Here is a 15,076-nt window from a genome sequence, read left to right as displayed (position 1 = left end):
ATTCATATGGAAAAATAAAAGACCCAGAATAGCAAAAGCAATTCTAAGCAGGAAGTGTGAATCAGGCAGTATAGCGATACCAGATTTCAAACTATATTACAGAGCAATAGTGACAAAAACAGCATGGTACTGGTACCAAAACAGGCGGGTAGACCAATGGTATAGAATAGAAGACACAGAGACTAATCCACAAAGTTACAACTATCTTATATTTGATAAAGGGGCTAAAAGCATGCAATGGAGGAAGGATAGCATCTTCAACAAATGGTGTTGGGACAACTGGAAATCCATATGCAACAAAATGAAACTGAATCCCTTTCTCTCACCATGCACAAAAGTTAACTCAAAATGGATCAAGGAGCTTGATATCAAATCAGAGACTCTGCGTCTGATAGAAGAAAACGTTGGCTCCGATCTACATATTGTGGGGTCGGGCTCCAAATGCCTTAATAGGACACCCATAGCACAAGAGTTAACAGCAAGAATCAACAAATGGGACTTACTTAAACTAAAGAGTTTTTTCTCAGCAAGAGAAACAATAAGAGAGGTAAATAGGGAGACTACATCATGGGAACAAATCTTTACTCCTCACACTTCAGACAGAGCCCTAATATCCAGAGTATACAAAGAACTCAAAAAATTAGACAATAAGATAACAAATAACCCAATCAACAAATGGGCCAAGGTCCTGAACAGACAATTCTCAGAGGAGGACAGACAATGAATCAACAAGTACATGAAAAAATGCTCACCATCTCTAGCAGTCAGAGAAATGCAAATCAAAACCACCCTAAGATACCATCTCAGTCCAGTAAGATTGGCAGCCACTATGAATTAAAACAACAACAAGTGCTGGTGAGGATGTGAAGAAAAGGGTACACTTGTACATTGCTGGTGGGACTGAAAATTGGTGCAGCCAATTTGAAAAACAATATGGAGTTTCCTGGGAAAGCTGGGAATGGAACCACCATTTGACCCAGCTATTTCCCTTCTCGGATTTTTCCCTGAAGACCTTAAAAGAGCATGCTACAGGGATACTGTAACATCGATGTTCATAGCAGCACAATTCACAATAGCTAGACTGTGGAACCAACCCAGATGCCCTTCAATAGATGAATGGATAAAAAAATGTGGCATTTAAACACCATGGAATATTACACAGCACTTAAAAATTATAAAATCATGGACTTTGCAGGGAAATGGATGGCACTAGAGAAGATTATGCTTAGTAAAGCTAGCCAATCCCTAAAGAACATATACCAAATGTCTTCTTTGATATAATGATAACAACTATGAACAGAGCAAGGAGGAAGAGCAGGAAGAAAAGATTAACATTAAACAGAGACATGAGATGGGAGGGAAAGGGAGAGAAAAGGGAAATTGCATAGAAATGAAGGGAGAACCTCATTGTTATACAAAATTACATATAAGAGGTTGTGAGGGGAATGGGAATATAAACAAGGAGAGAAATGAATTACAGTAGATGAGGTAGAGAGAGAAGATTTGAGGGAAGGGGAGGGGAGACAGGAGGGAATAGGAATGGTAGCAGAATACAACAATTACTAATAGGGCATTATGTAAATTTGTCGATGTGTAACCGACGTGATTCTGCAATCTGCATTTGGGATAAAATTGGGAGTTCATAACCCACTTCAATTTAATGTATGAAATATGATATGTCAAGAGCTTTGTAATGTTGTGAACAACCAATATAAATAAATAAATAAATAAATAAAAATTTTTAAAAAATAAAATAAAAAAAGTAAACACAACTGTAATATGCCTTTCCTCCGAGATACTCTCAGATCCAGGTAGGAAGAGCATAGTCGTTTCCCCATGAATCAACATGAACAGGTTCTAGTAAACCTTGTTCAAGTAATCCCTGACTTTTAAGAGGATAAAATTATTTTTATTATCAAAGAATGCATTGTATATGATGATATCTCTTAGCATAAAGAAAAAATAAAACACACAGAAACGTTATAAACCTGGTTATTACAAAATATGTTTAAACTAACAGCCTACGAATAAAGAGTATAATTATAAACTATTGAATATAACTACATATTTCACCTGTAGTTATCACGAAATTAATTAAATCATCTAAGTCCTATATATGCATGCAAAATGCAAATATTAATCAATAAATCTGTTGTGTGTAATTATTCACCAACATTTTCAAAAATAATAGTTCCAAAACTTATTTTTAAGTAGCTATATGAGTTTTTATAGGTCAACTTGTTTCTCTTGAATATGCATAGTTATCTTTTAGTAAATTTCTAACTCAAACATATTTGCAGTAGTATTTGTGACAGTACTGTCTACTTAATTTATTCCAGGGGGTATAGAATTATCTTTTGAAAATTTAGCCCAGAAAATGTTGTGTAAAAAGAAACTAAATTTTGCTTAAAAGTTCAATCTGTTCAAATTTTGCAATAGGCATAAATCAATTAGTTCTAATATTGATTTATTTTCCTTAGAAATTTGATAAATCTCTATGACAGAATATAACGTCTATTTGCAACTTATGAGACTATTATCATATATCTCCTTCTCCCTAGCAAATTTTTGTTTGATTTTGCAATTTTTTCTCTTTTTAATCTGTACTTCTGAGTCCTCAGTGAAAGTGAAGGGAAAATTAGTCACATTAAGGTAATGGATTTTGTTACTCACCTGCTCTCCTTGGTCCAAAGGTGACATTTTAAAGGCTAGAAAAAGATGAGAAAAACAATGCCAAGAAATAATTATGGTGCAGGGAAATTATGGTCCCACCATCCAGCTTGAGCATAAAATGGGTTATTTCCCTGAGGGAAATATTGTCATTTGCTAAGAGATCAAGCTAAGCAATATTGGTGTTTACTCTTGACAGTTTAATTTTACATTCATTCAGTACTAACATTCCAAAGGTGCAATTTATTTACACATGTATTAAAATGCAATTTATTCCCAATTTATTTATATATATATATATATATATATACACAAACACATACATACACACATATACATGCATATGCATACGTATATATATTTATGTAGAAAGCAATAAAATCTGTTGTAACTATTATATATATATTTGTAAACATATAAATGTACATATATATGTATATATACATATATAGAGAGATGGATACATAAAGAGAGGGAGAGATAAAAAAACAGAAGAGAGAGAGAGAGAGATTTGTATTTTTGATGGTCAAGAAATTAATGTTTCAAAGCCTATGATTTTCTAGCATCCACTCATACAATTTAAGGCAAATGAATTTTTTTGCTAACCTTAAGATATCTGGAACATTCAGAGCTCATTATATTTGAATCTAAGTTTGAGTTTCCATCCACTTTGGTTCATCTTCTTCTATGTGACTCTATAGTAAACATATTTTTTCTAACCCATTCACTTTACTAAATACATTCTATCCTCTAATAGATTTTAAATGCTGATAAATTTTATGCCTGGTTTTGTATCCAAATCATATGCCAAATTTTTATTATATGGCCCTCAATTCAGCTTCTCCCATGAAGGGTGGCTGAAGATGTATTTTAGAAAGAGAAGTAAAATTTTAATTTTATCATCTTTTAAGAGGACGTTTTATCAGGACTTGAAATCATTAAACATAGGACATAGAAACAGTAAGAGTATGTCAAATCATTTGTACTGGGTTGCAATATCAGTTCTCCATTATCTTCCCCAGTATAATTTAATTTTTTTTAATAAAATGTGATGATTGTGAGTTTCAGGCTCAGGTTTCTTTTTTTCACTTAGTAGTGTACATAACCACAATACCAGGTGAAACCACAATCATTGTTTAGATTTCACCTTGCTTCTCTGCTTTCCTCACTCATTTCTTGTGAGAGAGCTTTCTAGGCAAATCATTTAAATAAAAATTACATTTCACAGACAAAAAATTCAGGCTCACAATTTTATTCTTTTGGAGATATAATGCTATTAATATTTAACCAATGTTTCTCCTTGCAATCACAACTTTTAATGTTAGATATGAAGAATTTCAATGTGACATTTAGTCTCCTTTCTCCTCCCACTAACTGCTCATCTACTTTCTCCAGGTTATTTTAGAGGGCATACTCAATAAAATGGATGGAGGAAATCAGTCCACAGTTTCAGAATTTGTGCTTCTGGGCCTTGGACACCCATGGAGTATGCAGGTCTTACTCTTCATGATATTTTTGTTTACGTAATCATTGTATCTGGAAATATTATCATCGTGACCTTAATCGTCACTGACCCTCATCTCCATTTCCCTTTGTATTTCTTTTTGGCTAACCTGTCCTTTGTGATATGTGGCTTTTCTCAGTCACCACTCCTAAGATGATCACAGACTTTCTCAAGGAGAGCAAAACCATTTTCTTTACATGTTGCATGTATCAAAATCTTCTTTGCCCATTTCATTGCAGCAAGTGAGATGGTGCTTCTTGTGTCCATGGCCTATGACCGCTCTGTAGCCATCTGCAAACCACTTCATTACTCCACCATTATGAGCCTGCAAAGGTGCACTGGGCTGGTGGTTTCTTCCTGGACTACTGGCTTTGTGCATGCCATGAGTCCCCTGGCTGTAATAGGGCAGTTGCCTTTCTGTGGCTTCAGGGAAATAGCTTCTTCTGTGATATGCCTCTGGTGATCAAGCTGGCCTGCATGGATTCCTATAATTTAGACATTTTAATGAATGTTGACTGTGGGCTTGTGGCTGTAACCTGCTTTATCCTCTTGCTGATATCCTAAACATATATTCTTCTCAGTGTTTGCTAGAGATCTAAAAGTGGTGCATCTAAAGCCCTGTCCACCTGCAGTACCCACATCACAATTGTGGTGATCTTTTTTGTGCCCTGTATCTTCATTTATGTGTTGCTACTCAACATCACCTTGTTGGACAAACTTCTTGCTGTGTTTTATTCTGTTTTTACACCTCTCCTCAATCCGGCCATTTATACATTAAGAAATAAAGAGATAAAAAAGTCTTTGAAAAGACTCAGGATTTATTATGTAGGTTCCCAGGAAAAGGCTTAATGCCCAGAAATTCATTGCATGTACTTTAAATTGACAATACACTGACCTTATAATATAGTTTAAAATTCAAGGAATATAGTTTATAGCTATAAATAGTTCCAGTTTCCAGATACATCTGTAGATTTGAGGCAATGCAGAGATCTTAAATTTTACTAATCGGCCAGTGTTGTGAATTATTTCCCTGAAATCCATACAAGAACAATTCTTCATTATGGAAAAATCATCTTTTCAGTCTTTCTACACCACTAATAATATGAAAAAGAACCTGCAAACAAGTATAGTGACTTTAGTATTCATCCCCACTGCAGCATGTATCATATCAGTACAAGACACCAAATAAAACCTCATTGTATGTGAACCACATTAGGCATGTCTGCTAGAGGGCAAATGAGTCGTCACCCAAGAGCCCAATAGGTGAGACCTTCTCAAGGCAGGGAGTCACAGGCCACCTGACATCAGGGCTTTTCCCAGGAGAGGAGAAGGAGAATTTGGAAGAAGAGAGTCAGAGAGCGCTTATTCTTGGGTTCCTATAACTTGTCAACCATGAAATGGGCATCCAGAGAGTCCACCTTAACTGTGAAAGTCGTGGAGGGGTGCGTTCTCTCCTCCACACTAAGTGTCAAGGGCCTTGCTGGAAGATCACAGCCAAAGCCTTTGCATATAGCCGTTTGGAGATGGACTCCCAAAAAGGGGAAGGGGAACTCACTGATTGTCGATCAGAAGGAATTACCTATTGGAGAGCCGATGTTGGGTGAAATGTAGCAGCAGCGCTCAAAAAGGTGAAGGAGAAGGGCAAACCTTGAGAGAGGTGGTCCTCAGAATGAGGAAACTCCCCCTCCTGGGTTTTGGCACCAGATGAACAGTGAAGACTCGTTGTCAGAGATTAAAATGCACACACACAGATAGCAATGACAAAAATGAAGCACTTTATTGCAAGCTGTTGCCAGCTTATATAGGGAAATGAAAGTCAGTTATCCTAAAACAGGAACCCCCTGGGACCAATCATAGTAACGGTCAGGTCATCATCTGTGGTGCATGGGATTCATGGGGTCATGAGCTGTTCACAAGCCCAGATGGGTGAATCAACTGAAAAAATTTTAAAATAACCTGTTATCCTCCCATTGGCAATTTTCCCGCTGCCATGTTACATTCATGGACCCATTATGAGAAAAACCCAAGGAATCCTCAGGGAAACTCCCAACAACACTCATATCTGGATAAGTGCTTATACATTTCTGGAGCTGTGTTATTGCATTAGATGTTAAATGTAGGTAAGTACTATCCCTTCACCACAGGAAATAAGCTTCTGTTTTTTTTTTTTTTTTTCCTACCAAACATTTCTTCAGACCCTTACACTGGACCTTTAAGTACTTGTTTGTAGCCTTCTGTTCACTATTCCTCTGAAGGGAGTCCTGCAGTTTAGCAATGAGTAAACAACTCCCCTATAGGAATGGAGTAACTATTCCTAATCTTTGAACACCTGAATCACTTCCCGCAGGGGTGTTCATTTCCAAATGAATATTTTTTCCAGTGAGGCTTGGTGGCAGGCTAAGGCAGGAGGATTGTGGTTTCAAGGCCAGACTGGGCAATTGGAAAGAAACTAAATTTAAAAACAGCACTAAAGACAAAGACCAAAAATAGTTTTTTGTTTGTTTGTTTGTTTTTGCCCAGGATCATCAGTGAAATCTTTTATCAATCAAGAATCTTCTTCCAGAACTGGAATCCATATAGTCCCTGGGACTGAGTCTTACTTGTCCACCAAGTTGCTCAGTGAATCAGCCACAAATCCACATTTACCATCTACTTTCCCAAGCTATTCTCATTCCTAGTTGTGTAAGCTTGGCTAATCTGAGAGGCAGACATAAAGATGGATTCCAGTATACTCACACAGGGAAAACTGCAAGAAAAAGAGAATTGATACAAGAACAGTATAGAGATATGTCTAAAACATTATTTATATTGATAAGGAGATATTTAAAACAAGAGTAAATCCTGTCAAAGTTTTATTTAATAGGAATAAAAAAATAGAGAAATGAATATTTAATGATAGAAATAAGAAGAGTTATTCTTTCTAGTGATACTAACTGCAAAGTGGATTAAGGAAACTTTTAACTTTGACAAAAATATCTGGTAGTTGATAAATGTGGTAATTTCAGATACATTTATGAGGGGAAAATTTTAATCTTTTCATTTAAGTGTTTGCACCCTAATATCTACAAATTAATTCTCATATAATAACAGGAATTAAGAATGGCAAAACAAAAAAAGTACTGGTTTAAAATAGTTTAAAATGTTCAGGGTAGATCTTTTCAATATACAGGTCAAAAAAATTGGGTACATAGTAAATATAGTATTAATTATTAAAATGCAGTGTCTTTATTTCATTATCATAACCTCTTTTGAAAAATCTCCCCTGAGGTACATTTTAGCCAACTCTGTATTATGATAGTCAGTGACTCATTATATTTTCCAAGGTCAAAGGAGGCAACTGGGAATGGAATTCCTGTTTGCTGGGCTTAGGGAACATCTTGTTATTTATTTGTAGTTTTTCATTTTCGTCCTTTGTCTTAACTTGTAATTTGTATGCAATTGTGTCTTATGTGTTAAATTTAATCCACCAATGTATTTTAATTGATAGTGTTTTCTAATTTACTATTTCTTAAAATTTTCTCCATAATATTTTTAATGGTTGAGAATAATTCATTGTAAGTATGTTTCCTAATCTAGTTAAATAATAAACAATGGAGTAAAGCACACTCTTGCAATCAAATTATTACACACATACTATTTCCCTCATTTTCAGCCCCTGGTGCTGGGCATTAAACCTAGGGCTTCACACTTGCCAGGTAAATAGTCTACACCAAGTCACATCCCCAGCCTTGTCCTTAATTTTTTCTTTTATTTATTTAATTGATTTTATTTTTTAAAATACATGACAGCGGAATGCATTACAATTGTTATTACAAATATAGAGCACAATTTTTCATATCTTTGTATATAAAGTGTAATTACATCAATTTATGTCTTTTTACATATACTTTGCTTTGTTTTCTTTTTGCATTACAATTCTTATTACACATATATACCACATTTTTTCATATCTCTGTTTGTATATAAAGTAGATTGACACCCAATTCATGTCTTCATACATGTACTTTGGATAATGGTGTCCATCACATGCAATCATCCTTGCTAATTTCTTGCCTCCTCCCTTTCCCTCCCACCCCTCTTCCCTACATAGAATTCATCTATTCCTCCCATGCTCCCACACCTTATCCCACTCTGAGTCAGCCTCCTTATATCAGAGAAAACATTTGGCATTTGTTTTTTTTGGGGGGGGGTTAGCTAACTTCACTTAATAATTTGTTATTTCTTTGCAACGAACTTAATTTCATTTCATCAATAAATTAATTTTTTATGTAATCTTTGTCTTTACTGGCACAAAGGTTTGAATAAATTATCATTCATTTTGATTTAGACCAAATTCATTATGGTTTAAAACACACAAAATTACATATAAGAGTTTGTGAAGGGTAAGGGGGAAAAAAAAACAAGGGAGAGAATTAAACAACAGCAGATGGGGTAGAGAGGGAAAATGAGAGGGAAGGGGAGGGGGGATAGTAGGGGATAGGAAAGATAGCAAATTACAACAGTCATTAATATGGTATTATGTAAAAATTGTGCATGTGTAACTGATGTGATTCTGCAACTTGTATTTGGGGTAAAAAAATGGGAGTTCTTAACCCACTTGAATCAAATGTATGGAAGACGATCTGTCATGAGCTTTGTAATGTTTTGAATAACCAATAAAAAAATTTTAAAAAATTAAAAAAAAATAAAACACATAACTTTTCATCTATGTCTGTGTATGTATATCAAATTTCTTCCAAATCTAAGACACAGAGTTATCAAAGAGAGAAATCCTTTCCTGTAACTAGATAAAGCCACAGTCTTCTTATTTGACCAGTTGATGTGTTCAGCAGCTCAAGAAATTGGGTTACAACTATTTCATTGTGAAAAAACAAAGATGAATGGGTAACAGAAGCAAGACCAGAGGTTCAATTTATCTAAAGATGTTCTGATGTTCCATTAAAAATAGAGATTGCACCTCATGATCCAGTGTGGAAAGCTGGTAGACAGGGCTGCTTCTTTTAGATTCAAAGTCTCCTACAATCATCTATCTGGTTCCTTCTTCACTACTAAGGTGACTTTTAATTTTAGAACTTAAAGACTGGTTTTGAGTTGTAATTCTTAGATATTGAATAGTTTTCTTTTAAAAAAATGATAAAACAATACACTTTTTCATAGGATCAAACATCCACCTAAAAGAAATAAAAACAGAAAAAAAATGAAGGAAGTATAGGTAATACATATCTAAATAATGTTATGGATCCTAAAACAAACAAACGATCATTGTAAAACAATGAAATATGGCTAACTTCAAAATCACATGAGAATTTAAGAACTAAAGTAGAAAGAAAGTTTTAGAAAGCATAGAGCTAACTTGAACTGTGGAGGACATGATATAGTGGGGCTCAGAGAAGTCAGGTGCATGAGAGAGACAAGTAGAACAGAACCTCCTAGCTGAGCTTTGATGTTCATTGCTGCCTCTGCTTCAGCCAGCCAACACCAAATTCACAGCTGAACCTACAGCATCTGCCTCAGCTACACCAATGTGAATTTAGGTTTTCTGGGTTTCTTTTCTATTTATATCTCGCCCTCTTCCAGCTCAAGTGATGGAAATGGGGTTCCCCTTGGTGGAATGGGTTGGGTGAGAAATAAAAGCTAAGAGAAATAAAACAGCAAAATATCACAGAACACAGAAAGTAATTTCAAGAGTGGGGGCAGGATGGGCATTTCAATCATACAGATGGAGCTTCTATACTATGACAAAATGGAGCCCGGGCCTGCTTTATTTATATTAGGAAATAGCAAAGGCCTTCCATAGAATGTTCTTCATCAAAAAGGTTAAAGATAGGCTGTCCAGTTCCCAATGGGTTACATCCATCTGATGAGCTACTATGGGGAACTTCCTAGCAGAGCAGAGATAGAAGTTATACGCTTTGGGCAATCTATTGGGAGAGCCATGGTAGTTGGATAGTTCACAATACCAAACCCAAATCTCCCTGGCCACTATACCTGGAGATGACTCTCATATAAATCACAGATGGCTTCCCCCACTTACATCCCCTTCAAATTCCTGGGTATCAACTGCTTTTAATATTATTAATTTATTATTACATAAAATAAGATTTTTTAGTCACCCATTCTGTTACACTATCAAAAACTCTCTGACTTTTCAAAAATATTCGATTCAACTTGTCCCATTTATGCCGCGTTTTCTCTCCTGAGTAAAAAAGTCTGTTTGCTATATATCTGGAAAAGATGGAAATGATTTATTTATTAAAATAAACTTCAGCTACTGCTTCTTAAATTACAAACTGAAATAACTCATTTTACTAAAATTAAAAATGTGAAATATATAAATTACAAAATAATCACCCTGATGAAGAAATTCTTCATTAGACTTGTAAGCCCTACTGTTCTAATTGGGTAGGAATATAGTTGGTCAGCCATGTATAGCTCCAGAAGTTGATTATTTATCATGAAGAAAATGGAAGTGGCACTGAAGCAAAACTTTGAGAAATTTAGAGAACACCAGACCCAAGGATTTCATATTTAGGTAAACTGCCAGTGAGGGTCTGTGTATTTGTAGTCTCCTTAACTCAGGTTGAAATTAATTCTCAAAGCTATATAGTATTTTGCAGTGGGGCTTTTTGGAGGTAGGTAGACCAGGTCATGAGGGTGGGGCCTCCAGGACTGCATTATAATAATAGGGAGAGGACCCAAGGTAGAAAGCTTGTTCTATCTCACATGCAGACAGCCCACAGAGCAAAAAGGACCTCACTAGAGGCAGCTGCCTGATCTTGCACATCTCAACTTCAGAACTGTAAGCCAAATAAGACATCATTACTCAGGAGAAGATCAGAGAGACGAAGGTTGGGAAAAAGAAAAAAAAGCATGTAACTTTCAAAGCAACAAAGGATAGAGTCAAAACATCAAGTGACCCCTGTTGTACTTTTACTATATTCATAGGAATTGTTCATTTATTTTACATAAATTAAGACCTGATAAATTTCAGAAAAAAATAAGATGTACATGTAGGTGTCCATACCAATGCTGACCTTCAATTTTCATTTCTGAACTTTATTCTTCACACACACACACGTACACATTTTATTTTAAGATGAACCCAGCCTAATTCCATTTTAAGATTGAGACCCATCTCATCACAAAGTCATGAAAATTAATTTCTGTTTCACTATAAATTACTGAGATATCTAAACTTGTTTGGAATTCCTGCCCATGCCTTGAATTCACCCATGCCTTGAACTCTCCCTGACCAGATAACAACCCTCTCTGAAACCTCAGAGTCCCCTCAGAAATTCTAATGTTGGGATCTGAATTTACTCCCTACCTTGAAATATCATAACATGTAGATCATTAACCTACTATCTGCCTTTATATTATGCTTGTAAAATCCTTTTAGCTGTAACTTTTCAAGACACTCCTCTTTTGCAACTTTTTGTGCTATAAAATCTTTTTCCTGGGGAGCTGGGGTGCTGGTCTCTAGTCTGGTGTTTTCAGGAGAGACAGTTGCTGGCCAGCTTTTGTGTACACAAATACAAGCTTGCTTTAATTTAATTTAAAGCAAAAATCAAGCGATGGTCTTTTCTTTGTATCATGGTTCAACATTTAGTTAGAAGAACAATATTCAATAATATAAGTTACAGACATCTGATTAATTTACAAAGCTAACGTGTTAAAATATCAACCACTAAATATAAAATCAAGTACTCTTACTTATTAAGTTACATAAGGTAATATATTTAAACATTATGTGTGTTTTCATAAATTGGCAAATGGAAAAAAAGTTTAATATTGCTTTGGTCTGTCTTTGCTGAAACTGGGTTACTAAGTCTTAAGATTCTATCAGGTGTAATTTATATACAAAGAGTATAAGAAGTTTCAGTTGGGTTTTCAATTATATTATTATAGTATCATAAAAAACATAAAAATATTTCATCTTATTAAACTGGAATAACTTATCTAAATTCAGAAATTTTATAAGGGTTGTTTCACAATGTAAATTTTTAAAAAGGGTTATCGGCTACAAAAGAGATATAAAAAGATTCAAGATGTGAAAATATATTTTACTATAAAGGTTAAAAAAAAGAAATGTTTCTAGATGAGATAATCTCTGTATGGTAAAGTAAAAGGTTGTAAAATGCCATTTAAAAAGATTTTGAGGAAACTAGACTTACTTTAAATGCTTGAGAAAAAAAGAAAGAAAAAAAAGGTATTTGTACATGGCAGATTGAGACAAAGCTTCTTAATGGAGTAAAAAAAAAAGCCTTTAGTTGAAGGGCAGCCATTTAAACTAACATTAAAGTGATTTAAACAGAATCTAAGCCTCGTTTAAAAGAGTGAAGGTGTAGGTGGTGAAAAAGTACATTTGAAAGTACAGTATACATGATAATTGGAAGGCTTTAAAAGGTTAAATTGAAGGTGGTCGAGATACTTTCATGGTGGAAAAAAGATTGCATCATTCAAAGCCTAGTTAATCTTAAAAGCATTACTTAAAATAAAACCCATGAAAATGGGAAGATAATAGGATAAAAGCAATTTGGAGAAAGAATATTAGAAATTTGAAGTGAAAAACTTTGAAGACAGAATAGAAAGGTGAAAAAAAGATAGAAAAGATGTAGGAAGATAGAGAAGATGTAGGAAGACAAGAATTTTAAACCTACAAAATAGGAAACAAAAGAAATCTAGGAGGAAAAAAAGCAACTAAGGGTGAATATATAAACCTTAAAAAAATAGAAGATAGAAATAAGAGAAAATGGTTGAAAATGTCAAGTAAAGGTATTTCAGATAGAAAATGTAAAAAGCTAAGACAACTATTAGATACAGACATTCAAGATAGAAAAAGGTAGAAGAGAGAAGTTTAAAGTCAAATATTGGATACAATAAAAGAACAAGGAGATTATTAGTACTTTTTTCAAAAAGCCCATCAACTTTAATTTCTGGTGGTGCAGAAATTAGAAGTCTCAGATGAGGGTGTTAAAATTTACAGACAAGAGCCAATTTAGAAAACGTTAAACTAGAAGGAAATTGGTTTAAAACCACATCAAAAAATTAAAAGGACTAAAATAATTCTAAAAACTAAGGCAAAATGCTTTTGGAAGACTTGAATTTAAAAGGATCTTTAAATTTCCAAAGGATGCATATAGGATATTTTGGAACATCATCCCTGAAGAAAAATCAGTTAATGTTTTACTTAACAGGAATCCCATACAATCCACAGGGATAAGGCATAGTTAAAAGAGCTCATCAAACTATTAAAATGTACTTATGAAAGCAAAAAGAGGGAATTGGACAGGGGTATATATCTCCCAAAGATAAACTTAAAATAACCCTTTTTACTCTAAAGTTTTTAAATTTGGATTCATCAGGACTTAGTGCTGCTGAAAGACATATGTATCCAAAAAATGTACATAAGCCTAAGGTACTTTGGAAAGATATTCTAACAGGAAAATGGAAAGCTCCTGACCCAGTGATTGTCTGGAGTCAGGGTTCTGTTTGTGTATTTCCACAGGGAGAACAGCAGCCGATTTGGATTCCAGAGAGACTAACCAAAGCAATTTCTACAGACCCAAAAGGAGATGATTTGACTTAAATCCATAACAGCTGATATCCAGAGCTTCAGCTTGGCTATTCTTACATCTGTGACAGTGATTAACCAGGATGCTTTTTTCAATATCTATTTTATTATTGCCTTTTCCCACATCATAAAGTTCTATTTTATTTTTTTAGCTCATACAAACCTAGGTTAATGTTTTTCTGATCAGTTTTATTTTTTGACTGTGGAGTTTTTAAACATTGCAATGGAGATTTCACCTGTGTAAAGCTACAAGGCCTTTACTATTGTCTTATGTTTGTATGTTTGTGTGCACTCTTCTGTTTTGTGTTGTATGACTGTTTGTACATATGTCCATATTTCATATATGAGGAGCACTCATGAAAAAATGGTATCGAATTTTTTTTATTCATGTGATTTAAATAGTTTAATTTAAATTAGGTAAACAGCTGTTAAGGATTGTTTTTAAAGGAGGTTAACAGATCTGTTTGTTTACTTTCACCTTTCCTTTTCATTATATTTAATAATTCTGTTCAGGATAATGTAAATTGTTCAGAAAATTGTTTTCTTAGTACCTGTTGGAATGTTACATAATTTCTTTTTAGCATCATTGCCAGAATTCCTATCTTCATCCCAGGGCCAGTGAAGACAAAAACCAAACTACAGCTTCTATGATAGCTACCACAGTAAACTGTATCAACTGATACATCAGTGAATAATAACTCAACAAGTAATGCTCAATCAAGGAGTCCATTTATTTTGGGAGGAAATGAACACATTGATAGATTCCTCCGCTTTGAACTGCTTGCAGAACTTGCCTGGACTATGTATCACTTGTATGCATTGTGAACTATCTGTTGGTGCAGCAAATTGTGGTAGTGCTGGCATATCTTTGCTGATGGTGTCACCTGAAATTTTTCCAAAAGAGCCGTCAATTGGCTTGGTGTCATGGTATTTCTGTATCCTCCTCCCTTCTGCTTAGTGATGGTCTAAAATTTGGGGGCCAACAGAGGTGAGGCAAAGAACCTCACCCCCCACTGGCACCAAGGCCAAATTTTGAGGCCAACAGAGGTGAGGCAAAGAACCTCACCCCCCAACTGGTGCAAAGGCCAAATTTGGGAGCCAACAGAGGTGAGGCAAAGAACCTCACCCCCTCCACTGGTGCATAGGCCTATCCACAAGTATGGCTGTATGCTGGACCGGTAGTCAATGACGGGTCTGATCCAATTGCAGTGGTACCAACCTAAGACAGGAGGCTGACGCCTAGAGGTCAGCTCATCAGATGACGGGTAAGAACCATCTGTTGAATTGGACAACTTAACAGGCACGGTCCCTAGAGCGACATTGCTTGT

At 35.0% G+C, this 15,076-nt stretch overlaps 1 pseudogene; it reads left to right on the top strand.

The window, feature by feature from the left end:
- The first annotated feature begins 4,092 nt into the window (after positions 1–4,092).
- LOC101955369 (olfactory receptor 4K14-like) lies at positions 4,093–5,023 on the top strand (annotated as a pseudogene).
- The last annotated feature ends 10,053 nt before the right edge of the window (positions 5,024–15,076 follow it).

This window comes from Ictidomys tridecemlineatus, chromosome 5, assembly GCF_052094955.1.
Source record: "Ictidomys tridecemlineatus isolate mIctTri1 chromosome 5, mIctTri1.hap1, whole genome shotgun sequence".
Lineage (NCBI taxonomy): Eukaryota > Metazoa > Chordata > Mammalia > Rodentia > Sciuridae > Ictidomys > Ictidomys tridecemlineatus.
The sequence above is the reverse complement of the archived record's forward strand: the minus strand, read 5'-3'. Positions and strand labels throughout refer to the sequence as shown.